Below are 21,148 nucleotides of genomic sequence, written 5' to 3'. Positions count from 1 at the left end.
ACACACACACACACACACACACACACACACACTTCTGCTGTCCTTGTGACAGAGGATACAAAGCTATCTCTGATGCCTAATCCACAACAGCATGGGGATACTGGAAGGCTCATGACACAAATTGAACATTTCAACATGGTGTGCAGGAGTGCAAGGACCAGACTTACCCTATCAGAAATCTAAATGACTTGTCCTTTGTGCCAATTCCTGTGTACGTTCAGGAAATAGAACATGGGATTGTGGGAGACATCTATTTTATGTTCTAAACCCTTCAATAAAACTCTCACTTCTTTTATCTCCACCACCACCACGTCCGTGATAACAAAGGAGGTTCTCTGTTTGTGGAGCCGACTGTGCCTTCAGTTTGATGCATTGAGACATTAGCATATAGATAACCCCTCTGAATATAGGACGTAAGGGAATTGGAAACAGGAACCGAATAAATACTGTGAATAATCAGAAGTTACATTTTTAAATTAACATAACTTTGTCTTTTATTCTTCAAAATGAGAAAAGGCCGGGAACAACAACCGTAACATCTGGTGTGTTTTGCTCACGTGGTGGTCTACTTTTAGACTGGAGATACAAAAACAAGGACACTAAATAAAAAATAGGGTATTTTACATGACGACTGTGGCTTAATTGCCTAATACAATGAACTCATTTGCCCTTTAATCAAATCACAGATAACGCCATTTTTCATTCTTGACGGATATTGTGAACATCCAGTCAAAGAAAAGAAGTACACTAGTAGGACTCTGTTACTTTTTACCACACACACACACACACACACACACACACACACACACACACACACTCTAAATGCAGTTGGGGGTTTGATGCCTTGCTCTGGGGCACCTCAGAAGTGCCCAAGTGCTGAACTGGCACCTCTCCAGGTCCCAGTCCACACTCCGTAAAGGTCAGATCTGGACATGAACCGGCCCCCCTCCGGTTCCCAACCACAACCTTAGGAGACAGGGATGTTGTTAGAATGCTGCGTGGGCTATGTTTTTTAATCAACATAGCAATGAAACCGTCACACATATCTGCAAAATATCACTACATTTTATTTGTTTTTATTAACATTTTCGGAAAAATGCATTACGCACAGAGAGACTGATCTCACTATGTCTAGGAGTGGTTTTAATCTTCTCAATTAACTCTCAGCAAGATTAAAAATGAGAGTAAGTTCCTGTAAGGGTAGGCAAAGGCAAAGCAATTTTGGCTAAATACAGAAAAAAAAACAGATCTGTGTATTCTGTCACCTGCTTCAAGTCTGTGTTGATGTCTTAACTCACCTTAACCGAGTGCTTTAGTAGCCTAACAACTTGAGGGACATGGGACAAACGCCCCACTTTCAACCAAGAGCGAGGCTTTGCCTATTACTTCTGGTTTTCAGATTTTACTCACAATTGCCAGTGAGTGCAATTGCAACAGCAATTGCAATATTAGTACAGTATAGCAATGGATTATGCAAAAAGAGTTGGAATAGAGAAGGAATACAGGTGTCAGATTTCCAAATCACACCCATTTCATTATTTTTCATCACTTACTGAATGTCGAATCATTTGTTAAACAGTATAGTTTTAGTAGTTTTTACAATTCAATAATTCCAAATTTGGGTCTTCATCAGAAAGCTCATTTTGTACCTGATTGGTTCCTTGTAGTCCTGTTCCCCAAAGTATATTTTAACTTTGGCGAATTCAAAGTGGTCATTTAAATGAATTGACTCTGGGAAAAGTGAGATAAAAAGGTCATCACACCAAATGACAATTTTGTCCACTAAAAACCTGTTACTCATATGTGCCAACACGTCTGTAAAACTGGTTAATATTCACATCAACTGGTGCCGTGATCTCATCTGATTCATCACTCATGATTCTTCCCCTGTGCTCATATAATATTTTCACATCCTGGCCTTTTATTTGATTTGAGTCGCCAATCAGAGTGTGAGGAAAATGTCTGGAACCTCACTGAGATGGATCTAAGCTGTGTCTTCATGCTGCCAAAATATTCTCTTCAAAAAGGGGCATTCCACTAATTATTATTCGGCAAAAGTAGACTAACCCTAAGGTTTCATCAGTATTCCAGTCACCTGCTGCACAACATAAAAAGCATGCTAGCAAGCTGTGGACAAAGACGCCTCAACACACCAATGCATGTGGAGTCATTCACACACACAATCAACCAACCACACATATGCTTTCAAAAAGCTTCATTGAAACAAATGCAGCCTCTCCGGCAAGCTGCACCTACAGCAGTTTTTTGGCTTTGGCAGCCGGCGGGGTAGAGGGGGAGGGGGGTGTGGGGGGATGTGGGGCGGGAGCAGAGAGCCAGCAACAGATGATTAAAGCTTGACAAAAGGTTAGGAGACGTGACAACATGGCTGCAAGTCAATCAGCAGGGCGCAATATGAGCACCTTTCCCAGATTCCAGGTAATGGAGAGGAGGAGAGGGGGAGGAGGTATGGAGGACGTGAGGCATTGTGGACTGATGTTGCACAAAACGATCAACTTTCAAGACCCATTTGAAGTCCAGAATCAAAATGTACTCCCCCAGAAAAAGAACCATGGGCATTTTCTCTGGACAACATTGGCAATTAAATGGTATTAGAGGGGTTTTCCCCCTGAAGCACTTGAATAACAACAGGTCAAATCAAGCATTCGCAATGAGTAAACATGTCTGGCTAAAACCTCCCAAGGTTTGGAGGGCCTGTAGCGATGGCAGGTGGTAGTTAATGTGTCAAAGTGTAAGCCCTCCTGAATTCCTATTTTTTTTTTTTTCTGAAGGGGAGCATGAAGGGAAAATAAACAAAAAGAAGAGCGCCGATAGACAAAGACTTCACCTGCATGGAAGACAGTGTTGTGGTTACAGATGGACGGAAAGAAGGAGGAGCTCGAAGGAAGAAGAATGTCTGAGCTGTCGCATGTTACGTGAGGGTGCAAAAACAGCTCATTGTTATCACAAGGGCATCTTGTCTTTGACGCATTCACTATTGTTAGATTTATAGTGGTTGAGTCGAGAGCCAGCTACTACCATTGATAATTGATGGATTGTAGGTGTGTGTGCATGTGGGTGAAAATGGGATGATGAATATGTGGGTGAGTGGATGTACTTGTGTGTGTGTGTGTGTGTGTGTGTGTGTGTGTGTGTGTGTGTGTGTGTGTGTGTGTGCTCATGGTCATGCATGTATATTCAGTGTGTGTTTCAATGTGGCTGCCTCCACCCCCAACACCTTCCCTCAGTACCAACACCCACCTCACCCTCACCCTCCCCCATCCCTGCCTGTCAGTGGTTTGGGGCTTTGATTGGGGGCCCTGGGCTCAGTCGCCACGGAAACTGCACCAAAGCAAACAAAGGGGTGGAACGGAGCCGAGGGAATACGGTGACACAAAGGGGCTACCTAGCACAGTGGAAGATTTCAGGAGAGACTCACACAAAGCCGAGCCGCCGCTAAACAGCAAAGCTGAAGTAGACGTCGCTCGTTGTGCCTCTCATTAACAACAACGCCACATCTTAACACTCGGGGCTGAAATCTGCAGTTTGCTGCTGTGCATAAGCTTTGAGATTTCAAATTAATTCCCCAGCTTTCTCTCTTCCCAGCTTTGGAATTGCTTTATTAACATATGCAAATGACAGCATTGGAGATGTGATTAGTCAAATTGCACAAATGTTGTGATTTTCCATGCAATGCATAAATGGAGCCGGTCCAAAGTAATTTCAATTCATGTTCTGCTTATCGCTGTGCATTTTGTCAATCAAACGGCAATGGCTGGCTATAAAACCGACAACGCTTTGAAAGCGCTTTAATTCCCATTGAAGCTGCGGTAGCAAGCGGCATTAGAAGATGAATTCACACCAGCCATAACAATAACAACAAAACAATAAGGTTATTAAGATTAGCTATTGTCAATAAACATTAAACCGATTATGGCAAATTAAACTCCAGAAGCCTTGAATAATATAAAATCATAAGATGGTTTTAAATATGTAACATTCAAATCATTCAATATTTCCTCAATCAAAGGGTAGTAATGCTGACTGATGAGGATGAGGAAGAGAAGTAGACATGGGGACATCCAGGAAGTCATTGTACTAAAGCAGGGGATTACATTTTCTTAGGGGCCTGTGGTTGGTCCTGTCCACTGAGACTCATTAAGAATGGCCTTGACATTAAGGGCCCTCTCTCTTTCAACCTGTTTGCGGCCATGATGCTGAGATCAAACGAAGTGCTATAGGTAAGGGCACTCTCAATGGCCTAAAGCTGGTCATTCATCCTTTTTAAAGACAGGAAATCAGGCTAAATGGAGGCCCGACTCCTCCTTCTGCCTGCTAAAGTGGCTTCAGAGGCTGCAGTGTTTTTGCAGTAAAGAATTTCAAGAGGCCATGTGCCTTTGAGGGGGAGAGCAGAACCAATAAAACCCAGGATTACTTGTGTCAAAGAAACACACCTGCATTTTATACACTGTCAGTGCTTTCCTCTAATCACTAACTCCAGGCAAGCTGAAATAAAATGCCTCTTTTCCAGAACTAACCCAAAACAATGTTGTTTTAGAATATTTTTCACAAGTTTTTACTTGTCTAGTATGCATTTCCCATTGTTTTTGCATCTGCGGTCGAAATACCAGAGGAAATAACAGGCCTTTTGTTTTACTGAGCTGACACATCTTTGACTTTTTAGCCTCAGAGTCGGTGTACTGTGGTTTTCATCTCTTGTTTCTATTCTTCATTGCACATAAATTACTTTTACTTCCACAAATAATAGGCCTACCAATATATTACAGCTACATTGTGTTGCCATATCTTCACAATGCATTAGTTACATAAACAGGTCAGTGAATACAGTTACTTTTGGAGCACCTTGCCACATAAAGACTGTGTTATGGACTTCTAAATTGCTCAATATGAGTAGTTGCTGCCAATGCAGAAGTTTATAGAATAAGGCCACTGATTGCCTTACTTTATAGCTTGTGTCAGTTTTGATATCCTAAATTTGATTTTGGTGCACAATCACGGCTTGTATCATGTGGACACGCCAACAGTTTTGTTGTAATTTCTTAGAATTTCTCATGGGGGCGATTTTTCATTACGTGCTATAGCTTTAAGACACTTAATACCCTCAACACCACTTGAGGGGAAAACATTTTAATTGGTTTGATCAATTCATTAAAATCCAAGACGATAATAATACATAGGTTTTCTTGTTTGTTTGGACATTCATTAGGGGGCATGATTGGCCTCCCCTTAAAATTAAAACGATTTTACGTACCTGCCTAATACACTAGCAGTTCAGGAGGTACAACCTAACGAAGAGCAGTATCAGTATCCAGTATCTGGCCACAGGACTCAACATTAGGAGGTTCTGCACAGCCCTCATAGCTCAGTCACTCTCACTCTCTCCCTCTATTTCACTCTGTTTTACCCCTCTCCTCTCTCTGTCCGAGACGGATACCTGATTGATACCTGTGGTGCTGGGTGATTTGCTGTTTCTAATTTTAGCCTTGCTCACTTGGGGACTCTCATAGCAACAGGTAAATTGGACACCAAAGCCAGAGTCCATACTGTAAATTGGCAATGATAAATTATTTTCCATGACAGCTATAGATATGAATGATGTAGCATGTGCTGCGCACAGAATGGCACACACAATCTATAAGAGCACTGTTTATGGATGTGAGTGTTTGTACTTGTTTGCACACTCTTGCACATGCTCAACAATATGTAAGGGTTTTCCCCCTGTGGCATTTAGATGTTGGTGTAATGGGAGTGAAACAATAGCATTTCTTGCAGTGATTAGCAGAGAATGAAATATCACTCATAAAAACATTTACTGGTGCATCTAACATTTGCTTGATGTCCAAATAACATTAGTCTGATGTCATGTGCAACGGGAAACTAATGGCATGAAGCATTTGTTGTTAACAATAAAAAACTGCAGCCATGGCAGATGGAGATCTTTAGGTTGCTCTTATTATTATTGAAAATGGCGCCATCTTTTTAAATTAGCCGGTGAACTGACATTTTACTTGAAAGAAACGGTTAATTGGCTCCAAACTCATACATTTATCTCAACCAGTGAGATTATCTTTCCTCCTGAAGGGCTCAAATATTAGTATAAAGTAACAGAAGCTTCAATGAATGAAAAATCCAGTCACAGCATCACTCAATGACATTTGCTCAATTGTGAATTTCACTTGAAATAACACCTGCAGCATGGTCAATGCAGCCTTTGAACTTTTAGTTTTTGCACTGAATAATACAATCAGTTAGAACAATGTATTGACTTTCTACATTTCATATTCATTGCAATGTGGTTTTCAGTATGAATAAAGCATTCCCCGCTTGTAATACGTAAAATATTAATCTGTAAAACATTGCCTGCAGAGAGAAACAACCTCAAATCACAGGGACACAAAGTACCTTCGGTCTTTTTCCCGCGTCACTATCTCAAAATGTAATTTGCTTTTTTGTTTGTTTGCTCAGGTCACACAGCAACTTTGAAACTGGGTCATTTTAATCATTTGAATCTCATAAAGTAACCAGGCCAACAATCTACCAGGTTCTAGGTCAGAGTCCATCTTGGCTCCCGTGTGGTTTCTGACCGCAGCTTTCCCTCGACTGTCACTTGTGATTAATCTGTTAATGTCCACATGCAAATTCTCCAAATAGGCTTCCTCGGTGTGACTGTATGGCTAATAGCTATCACCAGAGACTGGTTTGCGATGTCATGCATATGTATGAGCTTGTATATTTAGCAGCCAAGTTGCTTTTGATCAGCATGTGGAGAATGAGTGGGCTGAGATGAAGAGTGGTCCAAAGATGGGGCACATTAGCAGCTGACCACCTGCTTTGTATTGCAAGCAGAAATAACAAATGGGCCCACATGTTACCACAAATGTATAGTAGGCATGCAATTAGTTAAATACTTCATTAAGAAAAAATACTATGTTGTGACAAGAAAAGAGTCATATGCAATATTTCAGGATTGGAGTAGTTTAAATATGTCACTCCCTCCAGGGGATTTTAGATCTTTACATTTGTCTGTAAACAAGTGGAATTAAATACACTTAAAATGCCTTCAAGCATGCAAAATGGTTTGTTAATCTGCACTTTTGTACCAAGATGAAACTATTCTGAAGACAGCATCCAAGCATTTGTAAAAATGCCTCAAAAAGCCATATTTATATTTTATCTGGCTTGCAACCATCACTTAGGGTCGTTTGAATTATTTTTGGAAGGCATTGACAAACTATATCAACCTGCCAAAAGGGCCACCGCATCAGGAAACACTCATACAGCTCTTACTGTCTCATGTCATACTGTTTTTGTATGCCTTAATTTAATAGTTGAAAGTGGAATGATGACAGAAAATGGGTAAAGGCAAAGGTCCACAGCTGGACACAAACTGGGGACAAGCAGCTGGAAAACGTCAGACAGCTCAGTCAACAAGTCAGTTACAGCAGCCATTTGCCAAGAATTGAAATTCTATGTTCATAGTGTTCCTAACTGAGCTTGATTGATGATCCTCGCCTCAAGTAAATATTTCATAGCAAGGCAAGTTTGTTTGTATAGTACCTTTCTACAACAAGGCAATTCAAAAGGGCTTTACATAAGATATAAAATGGATTGAGAAAAGATAATATAAATAGCAAATAAAAAACAAATTTAAATAGCATTTAAGAGTTAAAGATAAAATAGAATAAAACCGATAAAATGGGAGAACACAAAATGCCAATGTTGATAAAAAGGAAGTCATCAGCCCTGATTTTAAAAAAGCAGACATGAAGCAGAGCTGCTGTCTTCTGTGGTGCAAAACATTGGTATATACTGTATAGAAGTGGGATGCACTGCTGGTTTTATCAATTCAGCTATAACTTTATTTATTATGACGTTTTACATTCTTCTAGAAATCATTTTGTACAAGTAGATGACAGTTTTTTGTGATAGTAAGTTTGCAGTACTGGAAGCAAAGGTAATCCAACAGAATCGTTAACAACATGAATGCATCTACACATTCATTTAGTTACAATTTTAAATTTGGCACATATTCTCCATGCTTCTTTGCAAGTCTCCAAACACAAATAAGCTTGAGTATTCTGGGGACGCTGGGACACATCTGGTGCTGCTGTGTGCCTGGTCTGGTATTTAGCAAATTGTACCAATGAAGAAATCTTTGGATTAGAACTAGGAAATTGCTTCTGTCAAGACCACTCAGCGAAGGAAGATAGCTCTTGCTTGAATTGGGTCTAAATTTGAAGAAAAGGAGTAATCTGATGTGGCATCTTGATAACATGCATCATGGAAAAGAAAGAAAGGATATGTCCTGGTGCCGGAGGACTTTGTGTTTCTTTGGGCTGAGTACAGACATGTTCCTAATGCGTTTATTGTGTTTGAATCTGCCAAAGACACTTTTTGTAGTTTCACTGTTTTGGATCACACAAAATACGATTACCACTAGCCACTGTTAACTCTGATTTACTAAATAAAATCAAAGCTTGCTCAGCTGCACCAGTTGGGAAAAAAAGCCATTATCACAGTAGAGCGGCTGTAGCCTGCACAAGCTCCAATTAGGCTCCCTAAATGTTTAATAAGTACAATCAATGTGCAGAATGAAATCTGCTACATGGGGCTTCAGACTGAGTTGAAAGAAGTGTAACTCACTCTGTGGGTTACCTTTACCTTATAGAGAAAAAAAAAATCTTTGTAAAGGACTCAGACATTCCTTTGGTAACCATTTTAATGGCCAAAGCCTTCTGGTCAAGAGGTGGTTGCTGAAGGGACTAATTCAGCAGGATTAATCCTCTGTGGTGGTGATCCAGCCAGCCAAACAAATGTGACCTTACGGTGGAGAATCTGTGCATGCACAACTATCCATTGACTCGATAGGAGGGGGCTGCTCAGTCAAGGGATTAGTGGGAATCAACTATTCAAGCATACCCCACCGTTTTCAGATTCTTTTTCTTGACTTTGAAAGACTTTAACAAAAATTACAACGCAGAAGGGGGGAACCAGTGGCAACAGAGGCAAAAGCCAGCCAAATGAGAAGAGAGGCAATTGAATATAAAGGTAATCCTATAGGCAGGAGAGCTAAGCAAACTCATAACAACCACATTTTGTGCTCCGGGGATGTGTTTTCAGCCTCCAGGGGCCTAAAAGAGAGTGCTGGGGGATAAAGCCACAGAGAGCTGGACAAGCTAGAGCTGGAATACACAAAACACAGGCTTCACATGTGTCAGGCGACCTTTTGTTCCCAACAGGGCTCAGTTCTGCAGGACTGCACAGCCAAATAAACAGTAAATGTTCCAGAGGATGGCTTGCTCTATGGGCTTAAGTAGCATCTGACAGACGATACTCAACGAAAGATAATATAGCTGCAATGTCTCCTGCTCTGTCTCACTGACAAACACAACAAGGTAATCCATCCTGTGGCCATAAAAGACTTAAAAGTGGGGGCTGTTTCTTAACACTTTCTAGTAGACATTTCACCTGAAAAATTCTCCAGTAAACAGGAAGGGGTGCCATTTGTGAAGCATTGTACATTTCTTGCAGTAACTAAAAAGCCAGCACTTTTTGTAGGTGCTGGAGTGGAAAAGATAGGGGTAGGGGGTGAATGATTGGAGGTAATGAAACTACATTGATTTTGACATCTCCGCCTGGTGCATGAGTGCACATTGTATTTCCCTTCTGCAGGGTTCTGTACAACTGAACAGTGCATAGTGTGATTTCCCCGAGCAGCGTGCATGGGAAAATAAAGTATTTAAACATAAACAAACCCATCAACCAATCAATAAACACAGCGAGCTCTGAGGGGACGCTGTGCGACTAATAAACAGAGCAACAAGAAGGGGGAGATAGCACGAAGAGAAAAGAGCACCTCTGTCAGAATCTCAAACACCACTAACAGAAGATGTCACAGAGCTGCTGTGACGGTTTGACGGATACGCTCTCTAAGTGCAGAACAGAAAAACCACGGCAAGACTTGATAGACATGAGGATGTCAAGGATTACTGCTTCAGTGGAAATACGATTTCACATCAGTGATTTTACGCTAAGATTGTTTTCTAGACAGTTCTGCTTTAATAAGGTACTTTGTACATACATATTGCCGAAGCACTCCAATCCTGCATCCCTGCACTGTCTAAATGTGTTTTTTTTAATAAACAGGAAAAATGTTTTAATCTGTATCTAGATTCGAGTGTGGATCAAAACACATTAGAAGCTGGCAAGATTTGAAAGTAACATCTCCTCTGGGCTCCATCGAACCAGTGGTGGAAGAAGTATTTAGATACTTCAGTAAAAGTACCACACTCTAAACATGCTCTGTTAGAAGTACAAGTCCTGCATTGAAAGTGTTTCTTAAGTAAAACTATGTAAGTATAATCAGGAAAATGTACTTAAAGTATTTCAAGTAAAAGTACTTAATGCAGAACAATCCTCACATTGTAGAACTTGGAAACAATCAGTTGTCAATCAACTAAGTGTTTAATCCGCTAATGATTTCAGCTGGACCTGTAGGCGATTATATTGTTTACCCGATAGATTATACAATATAGGTAAATATAAGGTATATAACAAAGGGTACTTTTTTTGGATCAATATTATAGATGCATTAACATGTAAATACTATATATAATAAAATAGCTGATCAAGCTGGATTTTACTGCTACTTATTAGTAGTTTATTTTATATCAGAGCCCCATCATTTCTAAAGTGATCAAATGTTTTGTATTCAAAAACTTAAAGAGTACAGCAACCAGTTACTAAATCTGTCAGATCAATGTAGTGGAGTAAAAAGTACATTATTTATCTTTGTAATGATGTGGAGTAGAAGTAGATAGTGGCATGAAAAGAAAAGACTTAAGTAAAGTACTAGTACCTCAAATTTGTACTTAAGTACAGTACTTGAGTAGACAATAAAAGACAAAAAATTTCAAACAATATGTAAAAAAAATTATAATTTTGGAAATAGTTACCAACCCTGCCTTTAAATCCTGTCTAGTCTTTCAACCATACTTTATACAAGAAGAATTTGAGCAAAAGTCGAATGACAAAGTCATGATTACTGAAGAAAAAGCTGTTTTGTATAAATGTAAAATGGCCGAAAATGTGTAAGCTGAAGTGTGTGAAGCCTGAACCGACAGATTTGCCTTAAACATAATCCGAGAAAAAACATTGCATCTACAGCTGATGGTTAAAGAATGATGAAGCAAAAACATAATGCGATTCACAGATGGACATTTGCATGGGCTATTGTTATCTGCACTACTTACTGTGCCATCATCCAATTTACATTAACATTTGTAAATTAGTTTGAGATATTCTGCTCAAAAAACCTAAAACTGTTTAAAAACATGGCATCCCCGACAAGAAGTAATGATGTAAAAAATTAAAACTTGGGTCCAGTATTCCAATAAAGCTTTTATTAAAAGGATACTTTAACTACAATTCACAGATTGCCTGCAACTACGGTATCAAGTGCAGCCATAAAATAATGAATCCACAAACCGAACATTGAAATTATCTGGTTCACAACTCTTTATAAAGATGATATCCTTGCTCCAGATTTTAGTATCCACTTTATATTAATAATTGCTGTCTGACCACATGGACCCATTGGATTTATCATCAGTACCTTCAGTCTTCCTATTTGCTCTACCTTCCTTCTCCCCCTCACTTCTCCTGAACCACAGGGGCTGTTGACATCGGCTTTATGATCACTGGGATTCCTCTGAGCCCCCATTCCTCAGGTTTAAGTCCTCTGACCATATGCTAATGCTCTCTCTATTAAAAACCATTTATGACTGCGATGACTTGATGAACTTAACAAGTCTGTCATCGCTGCAGCTTTGTCAGCAGCAGTTGAGCCAATCGAATGTGAAATGGCTTGCTGGGTGACGAAACCCCCGATGGTGAACTTTGAGGCTGAGGGATTTGGTCCGGGAGGACAGGTGGTTCCACTGGAGTGGCAGGAGCTCGGTACAGAGCCTTTGAAATCTCCTCAACTGGAAAATGTGGCCGCTTAATAGACGACAAGAGGTCTACACTACAAACCGAGCCATTGGATCTACTGCAGCGCCTTAAAATCTAACGTTTTGTAGAACAAATAGGGTTAAAACAAAAGAAAAAAAGTAAATCACATCCAAAACAAAAAGTATAAAACAAGACAAAAACATTAAAAAATTGGATCAAATACCAAAGCCATAAGAGAAAAATAAACACGTACTGTATTAAACATTGGGAAATACAAATTATTTTAGATTCAATGCTTTTTTTTTTTTTTTTTTTAAACAATATAATGGTGAAACCAGTTGCACACTATTTGCACTTTGCATTTCCTCCCAATCACTTTGGCTTTGTTTGGCTCTGCAGATGTTCCTTTTGTTAGAAAGTGTTGCGGCTGATTTTCAACCAATGAAATAGATTTCTAATGAAAGTTTGCAGCGTGATGTTTTTTTATGATGTTGGGTACTTCTAGTTCAAACAGAGACATTAAACAGGGGAATTTAAAAATTCCAGAGATTATGTGCATAGATTCTTCAAAATGAATAAAAAGCAGCCACTGGGGATGCATCCACAGGGTTTGAGAAACATGCTTTCACACTTTAAAAAATGAGCTGCCATATTAGCTGCATTTGTTTTCCTTAGCAAACTGGCAAACACATCAATATTGAATGATTCTGCAAATTTTGTTCCTTTATATTATTAATGCCGTTATTTTTAAAGTTAGCTTTTTACAACTTCTGCATATGACAACTGTAGTACAGTTAGCAAAAGGTTGATTTTCGGCAAACAAACTATAGTTAGAGTTTGGCAACTAAAACACTTAAGATTGGGCAAAGGAGGTCTGTGAAGGGACGCAAACCACCCAAACTCCACAGCCATACTACAGTATTTCCCCTCGCTGCCTCTTGCAGGCGACTATATGGATGTAATTCCAAAGATACTGGGCTGGTAGGTCTCAATGTAGTAAAGGGGTAAACTATTGAAATATGGTTTATTAGTTGGAGTCTTTTTTTTTCTTTACCAAAACCACTGAAAACAAGCATTTCTGGAAGAAAAGGTTAAATAAATATATGTGATGATATGTAAAATTAACTATAACACCAAAAAAAAAAAGGCATGTTTCATTTAAATCTGATTTTAAACTTGGGTTACACCTTTCTCAAATTTTTAGCAATACATGTGAAAAAAATTGATTTGAGCCTCCTGTATAAACGTGCCTCTGGCTGTTGCATTGAGTGAACTCTCCAGTTATCGGAGATTCACTCCTTCATGACAGCTGACAGGTGAGAGGAGAATATGTGGTGGCGAGATATCTTCCTGAGGAAATGTCAGAGAAGTTTTACAAGGCTCAGTGAGCACGGATATTATCTAGCACCCACGCACAGGCACACTAAACACTAAAATATATCTCAAGTAGTAGTAGTGGTAGTAGTAGTAGTAGTAGTAGTAGTAGAGATGTTTTCATCTACTATGAGGTATACTGTCAGATAGTCTATATCCACAACGTTACCTTCCGGGATTGCTCTAGTGTCGCTGGAGAATCCGCCAGATTTCACGCTTTCAGCCGATGTCCATGGAATTTTAAACTCTGGTGGATTTATGAGGACTAAAACAACAACTTTAAAACGTACACGTGTTCCACCAAAACAAGTTTCTTCCTGAGGCTATTTTGCAGCCGCACCGTGGCTCTGCCTGGTGCTTAGCGCCACCCAAGGAGATTTTGATTGGTTTAAAGAAATGCAAATATATGTTGGGTGGCATAGCCAGACCCTCCTCCACAGCGCTATGAAGGAAAGTCCGGCAAAGGTCAAGACTAATTTACAGGTAACTCATCAGCAATATATGCATGTATTTACACAAAACCTTGTAGATCCAATATTAAATTTAGATTTTTTGAGACCACTTTGTCCTTCTTGTTTTCTGGACACACATATTCACTGAAATGAAACTTTATGCAACAGTTGTAAATCAAACAAAACATGCAATACATGGCCAAATGTACATGACAGTTGATCGTTACACCCTTATGTAAGAGTTACTCCTAAAGAAGACAGCAGCATATCTGCAGTTTCAAGCCTTTCGTTATAATATATATCCACACACACACACACACACACACACACACACACACACACACACACACACACACACACAACACACACACACACACACACACACACACACACACACACACACACACACACACACACACACACACACACAATCAGGTAGAGGTAGCCAGGAAACAAGAGCTTATGAATTCCAGTTGCAATAATAATACGTCAAAGGCCTCTATACCTTTTGAAAGATTGAACATCCAAGATCTCAAGATCTTATCAACAATGTCTTTCAAGCTTTTCACAAAAATTTGGACCCTGGCTGCAGGGATTTGTTCCCATTCAGCCCCAAGAACATTAGTGACGTGCAGCACTGATGTTGGATGATAAAGCCTGGCTCACAGTCAGCGTTCAGTCAGCATTCCAGTTCCAGGGTTCAGGTCGAGGCTCTTTGCAGTCCAGTCAAGTTGCAAGCACACTTTACTGTCTAAATATCACGGCCTACTGTAGCATGACGAAGGAACTAAGAGGCCCAAACCATGCTAGACAGCCCCAGGCCAAAAGTACAAAAAAGTGATGAGTAATCCACATACATACATACTTTAATTCATACATATAAATATATTATTGTAGTGTATTTCAGGCTATGCTTTATCATAAGAGGATTTTTGCTGATAATGGTGAATACCCTGAGTCGTGATAACCGAGAGGGTCTCACTATAACTAGAAAGACAGAAAAAAAGAAAACATTCATGAAAAAAAACATACATTTATAAGTGAGAAGGAAAAATGCTAATTGGGAAAAGTGTCAAATTTATTTACATTGCTGTCTTTGGGTTCCAGCTCACTGGCAGCTTTAAATATCACTAACCATCCTCCAGCTGATTGCAAATCTGAGATCTGGTTTCCTTTCCATATCTAAATATTAATAGTCTCCATTACAAGAAAATTACTTTCATCTCCGACTCACATGGAGGGATTAGATTTTAATCAAGGCATTAAATAAGGTTTTCTATTCCTGCAGATGGGAAAGGATGGCAGGCAGTCAATTAGCATCATGCTCTGTTTGCAGTCTCAGAGTAAGGCCTGATAAAGTCTTTGCTATCACAGAGGCTGGAAGAGCACAAACATAAAGACTAAATAAAATGTATGGAACAAGGCAACATAATGATGAGCGACTGTCAAGGATCAATACATCAATAGAACTTTAAAAAATGCTTTTGAGAAGATATTTTTCGAATTAATTGATTGGCAGTCTCAACCAAAAACTGCATTTAAGGAGTGTTTATGCTCTTCAACTCACCCTACTAAAGATTTAAACTGGTTACATATCTGAAGCTCAATCTTCAAACACAGCTCAACATATGAATGTCCTCAGAGTCAAAAGTGTTGTACTTTTGAATTCCATTGTTCATCAAAATGGAAAGATGCGTTAAAGCATATCTATGCTTAGTTTGGCTAAAGTGATCGAGTAATTGTCCTTAGTTTTCATCTTTGTCAGTGTGTCTTTCATAGAGCAAATAACGTTATATCTTTCCGATCGTGACATTTCCCGTTGACGTGTATAGTTTCCGACTGTGAACCCAGAAATTCTGACATTCCAGGAAAATTTGAACACAACAAACAACATAGTCCTTGAACTGGTACCGAAAGTTGGAAGAAAGCGGCAGAGTTCTAATTGATTATGACTGTGTCAGATAAAAGCAAGTGTTTAGCAGTATAAGGTGGTAAAATATGTGGACAGTTTATTACAGGGAAACATCCCACGAATTTGAAAGTAGCCTACATTTGAGAAACAAACACAAGGAGGCTAACCTAGCTTACCTTAACAAGGTAAAGGAGCACGCCAAGTCCCCTTTCCCCAAAACAGAAGCTAACCCCGGTAGCGTTACGGGCCTGGATGTATGGATCAAAGAACCAGCAGCGTGACGGAGACAACCGTAGGACAGAGAACACTACAGGCTGCTTTCACCGGCGACCCGATCGCTGGTTAGTAAATACACAGGAACACCAAAAGTGGGGAGGGAACGTGAGTTAATAAGTGGATTGATACTGGGATGTCTTCACAACTGTGTGAGTCGACTGACTTCAAAAAGTTCTCCACTTTACCCAAACCAAAGTTGAAAACACCTGTTGATGTCCGTCTTCTTTAGTCTGTTGGCTGTTTAGGTTTTTCTCCTGGAACACGTCAAACACATTCTGCACTCACAGCGGCGTCTTGTGTTGACTGTTTATATAATTTAATACAGTGTATCTAATATATCATATTACACATCTGTGCTCATCATGTACATTGTTTGTACTGGTGTTATTGTTGAATACATTGTGAATACATATTTCAAAAATTGTACAATGTTTTGAGTTATTATTACACAATACTTTTCTGACCTTTTCAAATCTCCCGACAAATAACCCATATTACAAAAAAAAGACTAAAACTAAACTAAAACTAAGCATTTTCAAAAACTAAACTAAACTAGCAAACCCGCTTTAAAAAATTATTAAAACTAAACTGAATTTGAAAACAAAAAGTCAAAACAAAATAAAAATAAAAAATATTGAAAAATGCAAAACTATGATAACCTTGGTTTGGTACTGCCAATTTGTTATGTTTTTTCACGGTCAAAAAAATCGTGGCAGAGAATCGTGATATCAATTCTAAGCAAAAGAAATCGTGAATCATATTTTCCCCGAATCTTGCAGGCCTACTAGCTTCAGTAGTTAGCGGGGATTCATTTAGGATTTGGTTGAAACCTGCTTAACCTGCTTAAACACTGCTGAGATTTTTGCCTAACCTTTCTGTGGTGAGTGGTGTGTGTTCAGGAACCGACAGGGCGGCGGTGTCACTGAAGCTACTGCCTGGAATATCACTGTTTTATATGAGAACTACAACCTTCTGTCTCTCACAGAACCGCAGCTTGTCCTCATGAATTTTGAATGACGTTCATCTGCCAAAGACCTGGGACTGGAGGAACGTAAACGGCATCAACTACGCCGTTTGCTGGTGCAAAATCTCACGTGTTGACTTTTATCTAAATTTGGCGCTTGCCCATTTGGACATTGGAAAATCAATTTTCTCAACACAATCTTGTGAAAAAAATAACAGATGGGATCCTCAGTAATTTCAGTTAACTTAAGAGAATTGCCAAAATAAATATTGCATTTGTGGGAACCTTTTCTCGGCTTTGTTTAGATTGCATCAACATCAAGCGGAAAAGAGCGAGTCCATCTGCTTGTCTGTCTGTCCAACACATGGTCAACTGCTCTGGCGAGTCTGGCACCTGTCAGGGAGGGGACCGTGGAGGTGTGTGGGACTATGCCCACAAACATGGCATACCTGATGAGACCTGTAACAACTACAATAGACCAGAGTAAGAACTCAGCAGTGTGCACTTGGTACAATAGTTTTGTTCAGTTTTCCTCCATTAGCCTTAAGATTTTCTTTTTTCCCTCTCAGAATGCAAACCATCCAATGCATGTGGAACTTGCACAGCTTTCTAGAAGTGCAACTCTGTGCAGAATTACACTTTATGGAAAGTAGGGGACTTTTCAGCCATCAGTGCAAGGGATAAAATGATGGCAGAAATCAACGCTGCAGGGCCAATCAGATTTAGTGTTATTTTTTTTTTTACAGGTTTTACAGGAGGTTGCATGAATGCTGCCTTTGAAATGAAATTGATATATTTGACATTTTAGTTTGATGGTATGGCTAATCACTTCAAACTTTCTACCACTTTCCTTTCTGCTCAAAACACGTCAATTGAATCCCTCCTCCCTCAGCTGTGGCATTATGGCCATGGAGAAATTTGATGCACACACCGGGGGTCTGTACACGGAGTACACTGAGTCGCCGCAACCACATTCTGTCAGAAGCAGGCTGAGGGATAGAAAATGGTATTGAATACTGGATTGTGCGCAACTCCTGGGGAGACGCCTGGGTAGGTCACCACACAATCTAATATTCACTTAAGAGCCTCGGTTTTTAAACTTGGCATTTAAATATTGTTAGAATGAAATGCAGTGGCTGTACTATGTAATATCTATGGGTGATAAAGGCCTACAAAGGAGGAAGTGGAAGCAAATACAATCCTGTTTTGGAGGAAGACTGTTGTGATTGCACCCTCAAGCAACCTGTAAAAGTTGTACCATGAAGAATGCAGCCGCTTGGTAATATAATATAACATTGAGGCAACGTTAAAAATCAAAGCAGCAAAGACATCACCAGTATAGGGTCAAGATTTTCATACTTAATGTCTTTTAACCCCTCGCATACCAAATGACGTCGTCTTCCATCAGAACCAAGTACCCATGACTAAAATGCATTGTGAAATCGAGAGCCCCTGAAAAACTAAGACTGAGCTGGAACTAAGGCGGACACACACTTATTTGGGAAAAATGTAATATCATTTGAATCCAAGGGTGTGTGGACATGACTACACCAGTGGTCTGTTTCAGAAAGCAGGTTTAGTGAAAACTCTGAAATGGGAAAAACTCTGGGTTTTCGGTTTCAGAAAGGGAGGTTAATCAAACCTGAGGGAGAGGGGTAATTCCAGCCCGTTTCAGAAAGAGAAGTAACTTAACCTTTTAGCACAGTTAATTATCTGCATGAATAAAAAAAACATGGTTGGTTTATGAACTGTGTTAGGCAGACTACAAAATGTTTTTTTCTCAAAACATGGCATTTCCTTTTGTCAACTATCCCGCTGATGAAGAAGCTGTAGTAGCCTACTTCTTCAGGGACTTCAACTTATGTTGGGAGAGGATATTGAGGCCCGGACTATAGATGCATTTTCATTTCCAGATAACTACCTATTTGAGCGGTATCATATCAGTAGCCTACATAATCTTATCCGTCCTCATATCACTAAACGTCACCCATCCTGGACATGCTCTACATCAGATTATTTGTGTCACATACATTTTTTTTGCAAACGGCAGTTTTCTTTACAACATTGGTGATGCGGAGCATATTAGTAAAGCCACTATATAGCAAAGTGCCGTCAGAAGAGTGTGACTCGCTCTGAAACGTTTAAATGTTTTTGTAGTGTTTCCTGGACACAAACCAGTAAGAGCCATTAATAATATTTTTCACAGTATTGCAGATGAAGTATGTAAACCCTTTGAAATAAAAGATAATGACTTATAATTATGTTAATTATGGTTCCACATCCTCAGAATGGAATTAGTAGGCCTAGGACTTTTTTGCCTGCAGGATTGTACCTAAATGAATGAGATTATACGTTCAAAACCATTTTGCAAGTAATATTACACTTATGATTAAATATGAAATTAATACACTATATTGGAACTTACGCATTTACTCTTGCAGCAATTTTCTCCCACGCAAATACTCTCTCTTTTACAGCAGCCGCTGTGTTGCTTTTTTCACAAAATACATGTTCAAACCCGCTGTATGTGGGTATGAATATTTCCACTGACCAGTTTGTTAGTGGTTGTTACCATGGTGAATCGTATCATTGCTCCATTTATGCTGACTTTTTATTGTGGTGGTGCAAGCGCTTAACTCTGAGTGAACCTACTCTGAGGTGATTAAATCAGCTGTTCTGGAACCAAATCAGCAGTTCTGGAACCCTATCAGCAGTTCTGGAACCAAATCAGCAGTTCTGGAACCAAATCAGCTGTTCTAGAGTTTCAGCGTCTCAACAGAGTTCAGGGTTAGACTCAGAGTTTGTTAAACCTCCTTCCTGAAACGGACCCAGAGACCATATGCCCGACAAGATTTACCGTATTTATTTTTTAAGTTACTGTCCTATGCACTCAGCTTCTTGTGTGTGTGTGTGTGTGTGTGTGTGTGTGTGTGTGTGTGTGTGTGTGTGTGTGTGTTTGTACTGCACTTTGTACTGATTCAGAAATGTATTTTTCTGCAGTGGAGGCAAACCATATAGTGCAAGTAATTTGCTTCTGCCCAGGTGTGCATGTAGTTTAATACAAGGTCAAGTTGTAAGGGTGTAAACACAAAATTGTCAGGGCTTAATAGCTCTACTCTTGCAGCGATGTTTCCTGAGACTAGTATGACATACTACAGCTCTCTTGTCATTAACATCAGGTCACAGGGTGACTAAACCGAGCCGCTCTTTCAAAAGCTGAACGACTTTGTTCTACATCTCTGAGCTTGATAAACAGACTCCAAGTCCCTTATTGACTGACATGCTTTATTAGTTTCAATACTGTCATGCACCTGGAGTTACATTCAGTTTAATCACCAGTTATCTACAGTGGCGCACACACCACAGTACAATGGCATCATCTGAGTTTATGTACAATTATAAAGAGCCCATTTTCTTGCTATTCAGCTGGGGAACAAAAGAAAACTGAACACTTAGATATTTGGTTCAGGGGACGCAACAATAATAAAAATACATAAAACAGGCTGCTGTGCTTTGCTGCTGATATGGAAATGCTTCCCATAAACTGCAGTTCCCATTCAGCATCTCTGGGGAGAACAAAGGATAATCAAACCTTATGCAGCACTATTAACTTGAAGCCTCCAAACCAATGCAAACCTTAAGCCTATAAAGCTGTGGCGTGTCCAAGTAGAGGCCCACTGTGAAAACAAATATTGAACATAATTTGGTTGCTCAATATTATGCGATCAAGCTCCCACCCTCGAGCAATTTTTCACGTTAAATCAAATTTGCGCTCTGATTAAATTTCCTGCATGTTTTCTCATTTGCATAATCACAAGCAGAGCTCTAATGGCTGTGAATGAAAACACATGGTAATCTTTGGGTCTGAGGATCAAAAAGAAATAGCCGTCTTTCTGGTGTAACAAAAAGAGGTCTTTAAAAAAGGAAGGTTGCAAATGCACATGGGCCATTTTCATACTCCGTGATTCAGCATTCATCTTCATTATAGCAATCAATGGATTTTTCAGCAATTCCTGCAAACCCATTATGCATTGTTTCGTAATCAATATGTTGCTCGGTAAACACAAGAGGGAGGGGGTGGTTTTTGTAAGAAAAACAGTATTACTGAGGCCCTTTGGTGGTGCCGAGGTCTAGATTATCAGTAGGAATACACAGAAAGCTTTCCTGTGTGTGCTTGTGCTTTGTGAACCCCCCCCCCCC

The 21,148-nt window shown here is 39.6% G+C and overlaps 1 pseudogene; it reads left to right on the top strand.

The window, feature by feature from the left end:
* Positions 1-11,879: 11,879 nt before the first annotated feature.
* LOC116697299 (cathepsin Z-like) lies at positions 11,880-18,211 on the top strand (annotated as a pseudogene).
* The last annotated feature ends 2,937 nt before the right edge of the window (positions 18,212-21,148 follow it).

Source organism: Etheostoma spectabile, chromosome 10 (assembly GCF_008692095.1).
Source record: "Etheostoma spectabile isolate EspeVRDwgs_2016 chromosome 10, UIUC_Espe_1.0, whole genome shotgun sequence".
Lineage (NCBI taxonomy): Eukaryota > Metazoa > Chordata > Actinopteri > Perciformes > Percidae > Etheostoma > Etheostoma spectabile.
This window is presented reverse-complemented; position numbering and strand designations above follow the sequence as displayed.